Source organism: Erinaceus europaeus, chromosome 7, assembly GCF_950295315.1.
Source record: "Erinaceus europaeus chromosome 7, mEriEur2.1, whole genome shotgun sequence".
Lineage (NCBI taxonomy): Eukaryota > Metazoa > Chordata > Mammalia > Eulipotyphla > Erinaceidae > Erinaceus > Erinaceus europaeus.
Window position 1 is genome coordinate 110798623 of NC_080168.1, and position 13893 is coordinate 110812515.

Here is a 13893-nt window from a genome sequence, read left to right on the forward strand (position 1 = left end):
TAAAATAAAATAAAATAAAAACAATGGCATCAGGGCACAGGAGGTGGTGCAGTGAATAGGGGCTTAGATTCTCAAGTGTGAAGTCCCAAGTTCAACCCCCCGTATCCCATGTGGCAGAGTGATACTCTGGTTCTCTGTCTCTCTCTATTAACAAGTTAATCTTTACTAAATAAATAATCAGGGCTGGGTGGTGTCATACCTGGTGGAGTACTCATGTTCCCATGTACAAGGACCTGGGTTCAAGCCCCTAGTCTTCATTTGTGGGGTAAAGCCTCATAAGTGGTGGAGCAGTGCTGCAGGGTTTTTTTTTCTTTTTTTTAACCAGAGCACTGCTCAGCTCTGGCTTATCGGGGAGCAGGATTGAGCATGGGACTTTGGAGTCTCAGGCATGAAAGTCTGTTGGCATAATCACCATGCTATTTGCCCTCAGCTCTCTTTCTCTCTCTGTCTTTTTCCACCTTAGTTTCTCTCTGTCTCTTCCAATAAATGAATGAGTAAGTAAACAAATACATAAAATATTTAAAATAAATCGAAAACTCAGGGCTGGTGAAATAGCTCCCTTGGATAGTGTGCTGTTTTGCCATGTGCTGAACCAGGTTTGAACCCAGCTCCAGCTGCATGGAAGGGAGCTTTGGTGCTATTCTCGCCTTCTTCCTTGGCCTCTCTGTCTTCTAGCTCTATCTAAAATAATAATAGTCTTGCTCAGCAATTTGTTTGGCTTCGCATGTTAACTCTCTTTTCAGTCACTAGGTTCCAGATGTCATCAGGATGCCAGCCAGACTTCCCTAGACTGAAGACCCCACCAATGTGTCCTGGAGCTCCGCTTCCCCAGAGACCCACCCTACTAGGGAAAGAGAGAGGCAGACTGGGAGTATGGACCGACCAGTCAACGCCCATGTTCAGCGGGGAAGCAATTACAGAAGCCAGACCTTCTACCTTCTGCAACCCACAGCGACCCTGGGTCCATGCTCCCAGAGGGATAGAGAATGGGAAAGCTATCAGGGGAGGGGGTGGGATATGGAGATTGGGTGGTGGGAATTGTGTGGAGTTGTACCCCTCCTACCCTATGGTTTTGTTAATTAATCCTTTATTAAATAAAAAATTAAAAAATAAATAAATAATTAAAAAATAATAAAATAAAATAATAATAGTCAAGAAATCATATATATTTTTAATATGTATTTACTTATTCCTTTTTGTTGCCCTTATTGTTTTATTGTTGTAGTTGTTATTGATGTTGTCATTGTTGGATAGGACAGAGAGAAATGGAGAGAGGAGGGGAAGAAAGAGAGGGGTAGAGAAAGATAGACACCTGCAGACCTGCTTCACTGCCTGTGAAGCAACTCCCCTGCAGGTGGGCAGCCAGGGGCTCGAACCGGGGTCCTTACACCAGTCCTTGTGCTTTGTGCTACGTGTGCTTAACTCGCTGCACTACTGCCTGACTCCCAATAAGTCACATTTTTAAAATAAATACTTAAAATGACAGACAGCTCCCCCACCACAGTGAGGGAAATTTCAGTGCTGTGATATCTTTTTCTCTGTTTGTCTACCTCTACCCCTGCTTTTCTTTTATTATTATTATTTATTTATTTTGGTAGCACAGAGAGAAATTGAAAGTGGAAGGGAGATAGAGGGGGAGAGAGAGATAGAGATAGAGAGAGAGAGAGAGAGAGAGATGCCTACAGCATTGCTTCATCACTCTTGAAGCTTTTCCCCTGCAGGTGGGGACTGGAAGCTTGAACCTAGGTCCTTGTGCATATTTGTGTGTGTGCTCAACTGGGAGCCTATCTCTGTCTTTTCTTTTTTCTTCTTCTTCTATTTCTTTCTTTCTTCTTCTTCTTTTTTTTTTTTTTTTTTGGATAGAGACAGAGAGAAACTGAGAGAGGACAAAGCGAGCGAGAGATCTGCAGCCTGGTTCACCATTCATGAAACTTTCCCCCTGCAGGTGAGAGCTGGGGAGTTGAACTTGGTTCCTTCAACACTGTAATGTGTGTACTCAACCAGATGTGCCACCACCCAGTACCCAGCCCCCCATCTCTGTTTTTCTATCTGAAAAAAAAAGTTGGTTTGGAGCGGTGGGGCCCCAATGACAAAGCAAATATATATGTATGTACATGTATATATGTGTGTGCACATGTGCATACACAAAGCAAACATGTGGCTCTGACTGGCAGCTTCTGGGTGCACTCTAGACCACTCAGAACCCCCTTGAGTCCCAATGACCTGTAGAGTACACTCATGGTTGCTTGTTTCCAGGGCTCCAGCCCAAGCAAGTTATAGCTGCTGCCACGGGGCCTGTTACTGGCATCCTGGGCACCGCTGAAGCCAGAATGAAGCCAGCTCTCCACCTCTCTGCCCAAGGTATGCACACATTGCTCTTGAGAGTGAGCAGATCTGGGGTGGAGGGTACAATTGCCAGGTACAGTCAATTGCAACATAATCGGAGATGCTAGGATTGGATTCACTTCTTAGCTCTCAGAACTCTAGAAGGTGGGCTGGAGAGCTAGCTTTACCAGGTAGGCTGAATGCCTTGTCATGTGCACAGCCCTAGCTAGAGCCCCCATACTACATGGGGCATGCTATAGCACTGGAGGAAGTTGAGGTGCTGTGGTGTCTCTGTATATGTGTGTCTCTGCCTCTCCAGCTTTCTAGCTGAATGAACAAGTGGCCAAGAGCAGTGAAATTGTGCATGCATGAGGCTCCTGCTCTGAGAAAAATAAACAATAACCCAATGAACAAACCATAGGCAGCATAGTTGACATTCTCGGTATGTTCCAGTGCCCATGCAGTATCTTTCTTTCCTTATATAGTCTTTGTGTTCTTCTGCTGCCCACACTTTTCCACAGTTTGCCCCTAATCCTTATACATGCCCAGTCCTCTCAAAACTTATTCTGAGTTCCAGCCCCTTCTCTATAAGGTAACAGCCAGGTGACCAGACTAGGGAGCATAAATAGGAGGCATATATATATTCTCCCAGGAGACCACATGTTTTTGCTGGGGGCCTTCAGGGACCTTGGCCCACATGGGAGGAAATAACTCTAATCATCGAGTTTTTAGACACCTGGAAGGTAGCACAATATACATTTGTGACCCCCCCAACTCTTCATCTGCACTATTCCAGCCTTTATATTCATGGTTAATCAACGATTTGTTTGGCTTTGTATGTTAACTCTCTTTTCAGCCACCAGGTTCCAGAGGCTAGCAGGATGTCACCCAACTTCTCTGGATAGACAATCCCACCAATGTGTCCTGAAGCTCTGATTCCCCAGCACCCCACCCCACTAGGGAAAGAGAGATGCAGACTGGGAGTATGGATCGACCTGTCAACACCCATGTTTAGCAGGGAAACAATTAGAGAAGCCAGACCTTCTACCTTCTGCATCCCACAATGATCTTGGGTCCATACTCCCAGAGGGTTAAAGAATAGGAAAGCTATCAAGGGAGGGGATGGGATACAGAATTCTGGTGGTGGGGATTGTGTGGAGTTGTACCCCTCTTATCCTATAGTTTTGTCAGTGTTTCCTTTTTATAAATAAATTAAATACACACACACACACCACACACACACATATACATTTGTGTAACGTGGTTCATAGTTTTTCTTTTTTTTCCCTTTTTTGTTGCCCTTGTTGTTTATCATTGTTGCTTTTATTATTGTTGTTACTACTGTCATTGTTGTTGGATAGGACAGAGAGAAATGGAGAGAAGAGGGGAAGACAGAGAGGGGGAGAGAAAGATAGATACTTATAGACCTGCTTATAGACTGCTTATGAAGTGACCCCCTGCAGGTGGGGAGCCCAGGGGCTCGAACCAGGATCATTGCACTGGTCCTTGCACTTTACGCCATGTGTGCTTAACCCACTGCACTACTGCCCAAGCCCCCATAGTTTTTCTTAAATCATGCCATGGAGGTAGCCACCCACCCTGTCTGTGGGGAAGAGCATCCTTAACACAACCTTAAGATCTTTCAGATTGCTTAAAAGGGTCCAGAACTCTTTCTATGGCTTCTAGCAGCATGTGTTGAGAAGTAACAGTCAAGCTGGAAAGAGGGTGGGTTTACCCAGGTAAGATGGTTCGATATGAACTATCAGGGTGTGGCCTTCTGACTAATTCTGAGTAGGGTGGCCATGAATTCTCTGGCTTAGCTCCAATGCATGGGTAGTATTCTGGACCCCGCACTAGGACAATAGTCCCCATTAATAGAAGACCACTACATGCCAGCTGCTTTACAGTAAATTCTTGAGGATGTGTAATCTCAGGGAGGTCACATGCCCAAGCTTACATATCCCGGCTTGAACCCAGGTTGTGCTACCTGAGCCCATACCTGCTACATTTTACCACTTCCCACCCTTGCCTCCTGGACCAGATAGACAGCAAGTGAAAATGAAAGTTAGACTGACTTCCCCCTTCCCCCATGAAATAGCGTTACGCCGTCCAGACACCCACAGGGACTCTGTGGGGTACTTTTGCCATGATTCTCCAGTTGCCCATCCAAGTGTACAGACATAAGCAGAACTTTGGTTTTCTTGACTCTGCTTTATTGTGACTTGCCAACCTGCACCACTGAGAGTTGACCCTTTCCTAACATCCATAGTCCAGGCATCCTTTTCTCGGGGAGTCCTCGAGCCCCCTACATCCCCAGGCTGAATCCATCTAACTCACAAGGGTCAGCCAACATGAAACAGAGAAGCATCTAGAGATCAATCTTCAGGGCCCTCATCTCCCTGAGCAGCCGCTTTAAGCACTCCTTTTCTGGCTCTACCCTATTTGATAAAGTATCCCAGTGGTGCTTTTGTATTTTAAAGGATGTGATCTGCAGAGGACTGCACTTAACACCGTGAGCTCTAATGGTGAAACTTAAGGCATCTTGCTGGCAGGGATAATTGGGGAGGGGGAGTGGAGTCTTCCCAGGGGCTTTAAACTGCAAAGCCGGGTAGGGCTGGCCCTGCATCTCATTACCCATTCACTTCAGAGAGTGAGACAATTGGATCCTTTTATTCTGAGAGTTGAGACTAAGCAGAAAGCAGGCTGATTTCTGCTTTCACCTGGCTGCTAGCACCTCTCACGCTATCCGGACCCAGCCCCTCTGTGCCTCCCAGGTTCAGAGGCCAAAAGCCTCTAAGGAAACAGCTTCCCATGGGGTGTCTGCTGGGCCCCTGTGGAAGAGGTTGAGTTGTCAGATGAGGAGACACCACAGTCAACACCCTTCTCTCATACTCTCCACCAACTCTGGAATGAAGATGGAGGGTTTTCTGTGCCTGGTTTGGTTCACGGAGACATGTAGTCCATCATTGGATTTGCTGCAGAGACTATTCCTTCCCTGCCCCCCAGCATCCTCTAGTTCTTGCTTAGCATCTCCAAGCTGGAGAGTCTTAGTGATAGATGACCTAGTTGCACCACTTCACTGTGAAGGAAGGGAAACTGAGGTGCAGAAAGCAGGATCCTCAGGTCCATGCTGTTCCCAGCACCACACTGCACCTGGATCTTTCTGTATCTCTGTAGGATGCTCTTGGAATTGCTCCTTCAAACCTCAGGAGCCAAGCTCTCAAAGCAGAGAGCACAGATAACCATCATTAGGGCAAGGTGGGCCCCTGCCAGGCTGCAGCTCCTCTGTGGCACCTGGTCATCTCACCCATGCCATGCTCCCTCATCCCACTGGAGCCCACCGGCAATGTCTGTGAGGTTAGAAGGTCTTGCTCTCTTCTCTTTGCTGGGCCACATTATGTCATTGTGTGGTTGCTCATCTCAGACCATTACCCAGAGCCAGCCATGTCTGGAGTGAAGCACAGCCTGCTTTCCCTCTGCCTTCCGCAGCCCAGCCTCAGGTGGGGAGAGAGAGAGAGAGAGAGAGAGGGAGAGGCTGCCTAGAACACAATTTGTCTTAATATCTTTTCAAGTCTTCTGCAAGCCACCAAGGTGGGAAACACAACAAACAACAAACAAAACCTGCTTCTACTGTCTGATTTTGGAGGCGAGGGAAAAAGGTTAAGCCTAGCATGAGAAACACCTTCCAACCATGACAGTTGTTTGACACCTGTGTTCTCTGAATACACCAGGTACAGTCTCATCTGACTGTCTTTCCCCCAGCCCCTCTGCTCCAAGATGGCCAACTTAACCCAATAGGCTTCCTTTTGGTGCAGACTCTGATTAGAAACTTCCTTTCCCCCATGGAAGCAACCCAGGTGTCCAACAACAGATGAGTGGCTGAGCAAGTTGTGGTATATATACACAATGGAATACTACTCATCCATTAAAAATGGTGACTTCACCGTTTTCAGGCCATCTTGAATGGACCTTGAAAAATTTATGTTAGGGAGTCGGGCTGTAGCGCAGCGGGTTAAGCGCAGGTGGCGCAGAGCACAAGGACCGGCATAAGGATCCCGGTTCGAACCCTGGCTCCCCACCTGCAGGGAAGTCGCTCCACAGGCGGTGAAGCAGGTCTGCAGGTGTCTATCTTTCTCTCCTCTCTGTCTTCCCCTCCTCTCTCCATTTCTCTCTGTCCTATCCAACAACGACAACAACAATAATAACTACAACAATAAAACAACAAGGACAACAAAAGGGAATAAATAAATAAAATAAATAAAATTAAAAAAAAAAAAGAAAAATTCATGTTAAGTGAAACAAGTCAGAAACAGAAGGATGAATATGGGATGATCTCACTCTCAGGCAGAAGTTGAAAAATAAGATCAGAAGAGAAAACGCAAGTAGAACCTGAGCTAGAATTGGTGTATTGCACCAAAGTAAAAGACTCTGGAGTGGGTTGGGGGGGAAAGTACAGGTCCAAAAAGGATGACAGAGGACCTAGTGGGGGTTGTATTGTTACGTGAAAGTTGAGAAATGTTATGCATGTACAAACTATTGTATTTACTGTCGGATGTAAAACATTAATCCCCCAATAAAGAAATTTTAAAAAGAAAGAAAGAAAGAAAGAAAGAAAGAAAGAAAGAAAGAAAGAAAGAAAGAAAGAAAGAAAGAAAGTTCCTTTCCCCAGAGTTTGGTGGTTCATCTAATCCCAGATGCTTTAAGACAGTCCTCATTTAGTTTCCCACTGGGCCTATGCTCTGGAAAACCTTTATTTATTTGTTTGTTTGACTGTTTGTTTGTGATAGATACAAAGGCAGAGAGATAGAGAGCAAGAGCATAGCACAGCACTGAAATTTCCTCCAATGTGATGGGGACAGGACTCAAACCTGCGTCGTGCACATGGCAAAGCAGCAAACTATCCAGTGGAGCTCTTTCACCAGCGCTAGAAAACTTTTTTGTCTCCTATGGCTCCTAATAATGTTCTCATTGCTAAGAAATGAAACAGATGGAATTATTTCAGGACAAAACCCCACCAGATCACTAATCAGATGTGGGCACCACAGCACCGCATTTGAGTGGGGGTAGGAGTAGGGGCTCAGAGCACTAGTGTATGTTGTAGACTGAACTCTGTCCTCCCCAAATGTGTCTTAACCACCACCCCCAACCCATCCACCCAAACTGCAGAATGTGACTGTTTAGAGACAGGATCTTTGGGGGCCAGGTGGTGGCACACCTGGTTGAATGCACATGTTATGATGCACAAGGACCTGTGTTCAAGGCCCTTTGCCCCACCTGTAGGGAAAAGCTTTGTGAGTGGTGAGGCAGTGCGGCAGGTGTCTCTCTGTCTCCCTCTCTCTCTATCTCTCCCTTCTCTTTTGATTTTTGGCTGTCTCTATCCAATAAATAAAGATAAAGAAAGAAATGGGGGGGCAGGTGGTAGTGCACCAGGTTAAGTGCACATAGTATGAAATGCAAGAATCCCAGTTTGAGCCCCTGGCTCCCCACCTGCAGGGGCGTCACTTTGCAAGTGGTGAAGCAGGTCTGCCGGTATCTATCTTTCTCTCCCCCTCCCTGTCTTCCCCTCCTCTCAGTTTCTCTCTGTCCTATCCAAGAACAACAACAGCATCAACAACAATACTAACAGCAACAATGGAGAAAAGATGGCTGCTAGAGGCAGTGGATTCATGGTGCGGGCACCAAGACCCAGTGATCACCCTGGAGGCCAAAACAAATAAATAAATAAGAGACAGTATCTTTGTAGAAGTCATTAAGGTGAAAGGAGTCATTGGTGGAGGATTCTGACCCAATATTACTGGTGTCACTGTAAGAAAAGGAGATAAAGACTCAGAGGGAAGGCCGCGTGAAACTTTGACTGCAATCACATCTGCAAGCCCAGGAAAGAGACCTCAAAGGAAATCAAATGGGGAGTCAGGCGGTAGCACAGCAGGTTATGCACAGGTGGTGCAAAGCACAAGGACCGGCATAAGGATCCCAGTTCAAGCCCACTGCTCCCACTTGCAGGGGAGTCGCTTCACAGGTGGTGAAGCAGGTCTGCAGGTGTCTATCTTTCTCTTCCCCTCTCTGTCTTCTCCTTCTCTCTCCATTTCTCTCTGTCCTATCCAACAAAAATGACATCAATAACAACAACAATGACCACAACAATAAAAAACAAGGGCAATAAAAAAGGAATAAATAAATAAATAAATATTTTAAAAAAGAAAAAAAATCAAATGGGCAGGGATAGACAACAAAATGGTTATGCAAAGAGACTCTCATGCCTGACACTCCAAAGTCCCAGGTTCAATCCTTGCACCACCATAAGCCAGAGCTGGTAATAATAATTAAAAAAAAAAAAAAGAAGAAATCAGGGAGTCAGGTGGTAACATAGTGGGTTAAGCACACATGGCGCAGTGCGCAAGGACCAGCGTAAGGATCCCAGTTCAAGTCCCCAGCTCCCCACCTGCAGGGGAGTTGCTTCACAGGTGGTGAAACAGGTCTGCAGGTATCTCTCTCTGCTTTCCCCTTCTCTCTCCATTTCTCTCTGTCCTCTCTAACAACGACGACATCAACAACAACAATAGTAATTTCTAATAAATACAACAACAATGAAAAACAACAAGGGCAACAAAAGGGAAAATAAAAACATAAACAAATGTTTTTTAAAAAAATCAAATATGTAAAACCTTGGTCTTGTATTCCTAGCCTCTAGGACTATGAAAAAATAAAGTTCTATTATTCTGGCCACTTGGCCTGTGGCCCTCTGTTCTGGCAGCCCTAGAAAACCAATTTGGTGTCTAAATATGCCTTGGGCCATTGATTGATTGTGTACCCTTGGACAAGTCATTTAAATTCTCCAAACCTAATATTTGATTTCCACTACCCTCTTTTTTTTTAATTTCCTTTCTTTATTTGTTGGATAGAGACAGCCAGAAATTGAGAGGAAAGGAGATATAGAGAGGGAGAGGGACAGAGAGGCACCTGCAGCCCTGCTCCACCACTTGTGAAGCTTTCCCCCTGCAGGTGGGGACCTGAACCTAGGTCCTTGCACATTGTAACATATTCACTCAACCAGGTGTGCCACCACCCGGTCCCCAACTACCCTCTTTATACAATACATTTATTTTCCTGCTGATAATACTAGTTTGAAGTGGATGCATGTCCAGATACACAATCAACATACAGTCTCCTGTCACTGCTTTCCCCTTTCCTACAAGTCCATGTAAAGCCAGTTTCCTTTCTTTTCTTTTCTTGTCCCTCTTTCTTTCTCTCTCTCCCTTTCTCCTCTTTCTTTCTTTCTTTCTTTCTCCTTTTTTCTTTTCTTTCTTCCTTTTTTTCTTTTTCTTTTTTGTTAAACCAGAGCACTGCTCAGCTCTGGTTTATGGGAAAACGTACAGAGGGGTTGAAGTGGGCATTTCAAAGCCTCGGGATGAAAGTCTCTTTGCATAAGCATTATCCTATCTCCCCAGTCCTAGAGCCAAATGCAAAGACGTTTGGACCTCCAGGTTCTCAGCTGAAATTGCTACTATAACTCATTAAAAAGGAAGGAAGGGGGAGTCGGGCTGTAGCGCAGCAGGTTAAGCGCAGGTGGTGCAAAGCACAAGAACTGGCATAAGAATCCCGGTTCGACAGAAAAGACACAATCTGGCGCAAAGCGCAAGAACCTGTGTAAGGATGCCGGTTCAAGCCCCCAGCTCCCCACCTACAGGGGAGTCGCTTCACAGGCGGTGAAGCAGGTCTGCAGGTGTCTCTCTTTCTCTCCCCCTCTCTGTCTTCCCCTCCTCTCTCCATTTCTCTCTGTCCTATCCAACAACAATGACATCAATGATGACTACAACAATAAAACAGCAAGGGCAACAAAAGGGAATAAATAAATAAATTTTAAAAAATATATTTAAAAAATGAAGGAAGGAAGGGGAGAGGAAGCAAAGATGGAAGTGAAAGCAAGCAAGAAAGGAAGGAAGGAAGGAGAAAAGGTTGGAATCAGAACATTTTAGTCTGTTGACTAGTTTTAGCAGACATAGTACTAGAATAAATAGCCCCACTTTTTTTTTCTTTTTTCTTTTTCTTTTCTTTGCCTCCAGAGTTATTGCTGGGGCTCACTGCCTGCACCATGAATCCACTGCTCCTTGAGGCCACTTTTTTCCCCTTTTGTTGCTCTTATTGTTGTAGCCTTGTTGTGGTTATTATTGTTGTTGTTGTTGATGTCGTTCATTGTTGGATAGGACAGAGAGAAATGGAGAGGGGAGGGGAAGACAGAGGGGGGAGAGAAAGATAGACACCTGCAGACCTGTTTCCGCCTGTGAAGCGACTCCCCTGCAGGTGGGGAGCTGCATGCTCCAACCCGGATCCTTATGCTGGTCCTTGCACTTTGCGCCACATGTGCTTAACTGCTATGCTACTGCCCAACCCCCTTTTGCCCCACTGTTTTATCTCAATTAATGTATCTTGTTTTTAAGTTTTCAGATTCTTCTCACCCTTTTGGACTCAGAATCACTTTGCGGCTATGCAAGTCATAGCCAAACACCTGATTCATTTCTGCCATTGGTATTCTTTAAATTGATTGCTAAATTCACTCAAAAGAATAAAACCCAGATCACTGACACAGCCTCACTCAGGCCCAGAGAAAGCACTCTGGCCGTGTCTATAAGATGCCAAAATGCCCACACAGGTCAATTAATTCAGTGAAAAATTGGTCCAACCTGCAGCTTTAGCACAATGTAGGCAAAGCAATATGACCTTGTCAGCCTGGGGTGACTGGAAGTTTGTATATGGCAATGTCTTTCTCCCTTCTCAATGAGCTGGCTTATTAGGACAAAGAAAAATATGTCCATGAAGACCAATGTATAATACATATCACACCGCACTCTTTGTCTTGTGTTCTGGGGTGAGACAGGACTGGAGGATGGAGAAGTTGTGCTGGCAGCTGTAGTGAGGAGACTGTCAGATGACTTAGTCCAGGTACATTTACACGAATGTGACTCAAATTGTAGCTTTAGCCAAAAATTGACCCATCTGTTATTTTGACTACCTGGCCTGTGGCCCTCTGTTCTGGCAGCCCTAGAAAACTAATTTGGTGTCTAAATGTGTCTTGGGCCATTGACTGACTGTGTGACCTTGGATAAGTCATTTAAATTCTCCAAACCTTGGTAAGAAAGGAAGTAGCCAGGAAGAATGTGGGGTTTGGCCATGTTTACTGGTCATGGGCAAAAATGGTTCAACATATGTTCACATGCCTTTGTGTTTCTGTATTTGACTTTTATAAAGATCTTATTTATTAATGAGGAAGACAGGAGGAGAGAGAAAGAACCAGATATCACTCTGGCACATGTGCTGCCAGGGATTGAACTCAGGACCTCATGCTTAAGAGTCCAAAGCTTTACCAGAGTAAGGGTCCTGGTTTGAGCCCCCGGCTCCCCACTTGCAGGGGAGTCGCTTCACAAGCGGTGACGCAGGTCTGCAGGTGTCTATCTTTCTCTTCCCCTCTCTGTCTTCCCCTCCTCTCTCCATTTCTCTCTATCCTATCTAACAACAATGACATCAATAACAACAACAATAATAACTATAACAATAAAAGAAGCACAACAAAAAAATAAATAAAAGAGTCCAAAGCTTTATCACTGAACCACCTCCCAGAACACTGTATTTGACTTTTTGTATTTTTTAAATATTTATTTATTTATTTATTTATTCCCTTTTGTTGCCCTTGTTGTTTTATTGTTGTAGTTATTATTGTTGTTGTTATTGATGTCGTCGTTGTTGGATAGGACAGAGAGAAATGAAGAGAGGAGGGGAAGACAGAGAGGGGGAGAGAAAGACAGACACCTGCAGACCTGCTTCACTGCCTATGAAGCAACTCCCCTGCAGGTGGGGAGCCAGGGGGCTCAAGCCCAGGTCCTTAGCTGGTCCTTGCGTTTCGCACCTCGTGTGCTTAACCCGCTGCGCTACCGCCCGACTCCTGACTTTTTGTATTTTTGTTCCAGGAGCTGCATGTTGACAGCCATATATATATTGCTTGTACCTGCGCCTCTGTGCTCTCCCACATGACCGAGTTTGCTGCTGTGCACAAACATTTGCATCTATTTCTGAGTGTTTGCATGTATTTGTGCATGGCGAGCAGGTGGATTTGCCTGCACCTCCACGCCATGCCTTTGGGGTCTCTCTGCATGAAGATGCATGTCTCTGGAGAAGAGTAACTCCAGTGAGACCTCCAGACATCACCCAAATGCCTTGCAGGTCCAGGATGAAATATGACACTGGCTTGTGGTTGGGTGGGTGCTCTACTCATAACAGCCCCACCCCATCTCCAACATATTTTTGCCCAAGATGAAGTCTAGGTGTCTTCTAAGGCCCCTTTCTGGTGAACTCTACCACATTGAGACTTCCAGGGTCCCTTCTCTTTTTTAAAGATTTTATTTATTTGTTAATGAAAAAGATAGGAGAAGAGAGAAAGAACCAGACATCACTTCTGGCACATGTGATGCCAGGGACTAAACTCAGGGACCTCAAGCTTGAGAATCCAATGCTTTATTTACTTCACCACCTCTCGGACCACTCAGCCCACTTTTAATGAACCTTCATAGAAAAGAAGATTCCTGGAGGTGATCCCCATTCTCTCCATTTCTCCTGGCCGGTGGTGCACTCAGTTAAGCACATATATCACCACGTGCAAGGACCTGGGTTCCAGCCCCCACTCCTCACCTGCAAGAGGTACATACACTTCACAAACAGGTCTGCAGGTGTCTTTCTCTCTCCCTCTCTATCTCCCCACCCCTTCAATTTCTCTCTATCCTGTTAAATAAAAATAGAAAGAAGGAGTTGGGCGGTAGCGCAGTGGGTTAAGCGCCCATGGCACAAAGCGCAAGGACCGGTGTAAGGATTCCGGCTCAAGTCCCCGGCTCCCCACCTGCAGGGGAGTCGCTTTACAGGCAGTGAAGCAGGTCTGCAGGTGTCTGTCTTTCTCTCCCCCTCTCTGTCTTCCCTTCCACTCTCCATTTCTCTCTGTCCTATCCAACAACAATGGCATCAATAACTACAGTAACTACAACAATAAAAAACAAGGGCAACAAAAAAGGAAATAAATAAGCAAATATTTTTAAAATCTTTAAAACAAAATAGAAAGGAGTCGGGTGGTAGCACAGTGGGTTAAGCACAGGTGGCGCAAAGCGAAAGTACCTACATAAGGATCCTGGTTCAAGCCCCTGGCTGCCCACCTGCAGGGGAGTCTCTTCACAAGCGGTGAAGCAGGTCTGCAGGTGTCTCTCTTTCTCTCCCCCTCTGTCTTCCCCTCTTCTCTCCATTTCTCTCTGTCCTATCCAACAACGATGACATCAACAACAATAGTAACTACAACAATAAACAACAAGGGCAACAAAAGGGAATAAATAAATAAATAATTTAAAAAATAGAAAGAAAAAAATGGCCATCAGGAGTGGTGGATTCATGAAGGCACCAAGAGATAACCCTGGTGGCAAAAAAAGAAAAAAAAGTACTTCCTAGAAATGTGCAATGAATTATTCACAGAAGTGAAATGATGACTCCACAATATGCTTCAAAACATATGGGGTCGTGTTGGCTTTTATAGAGATG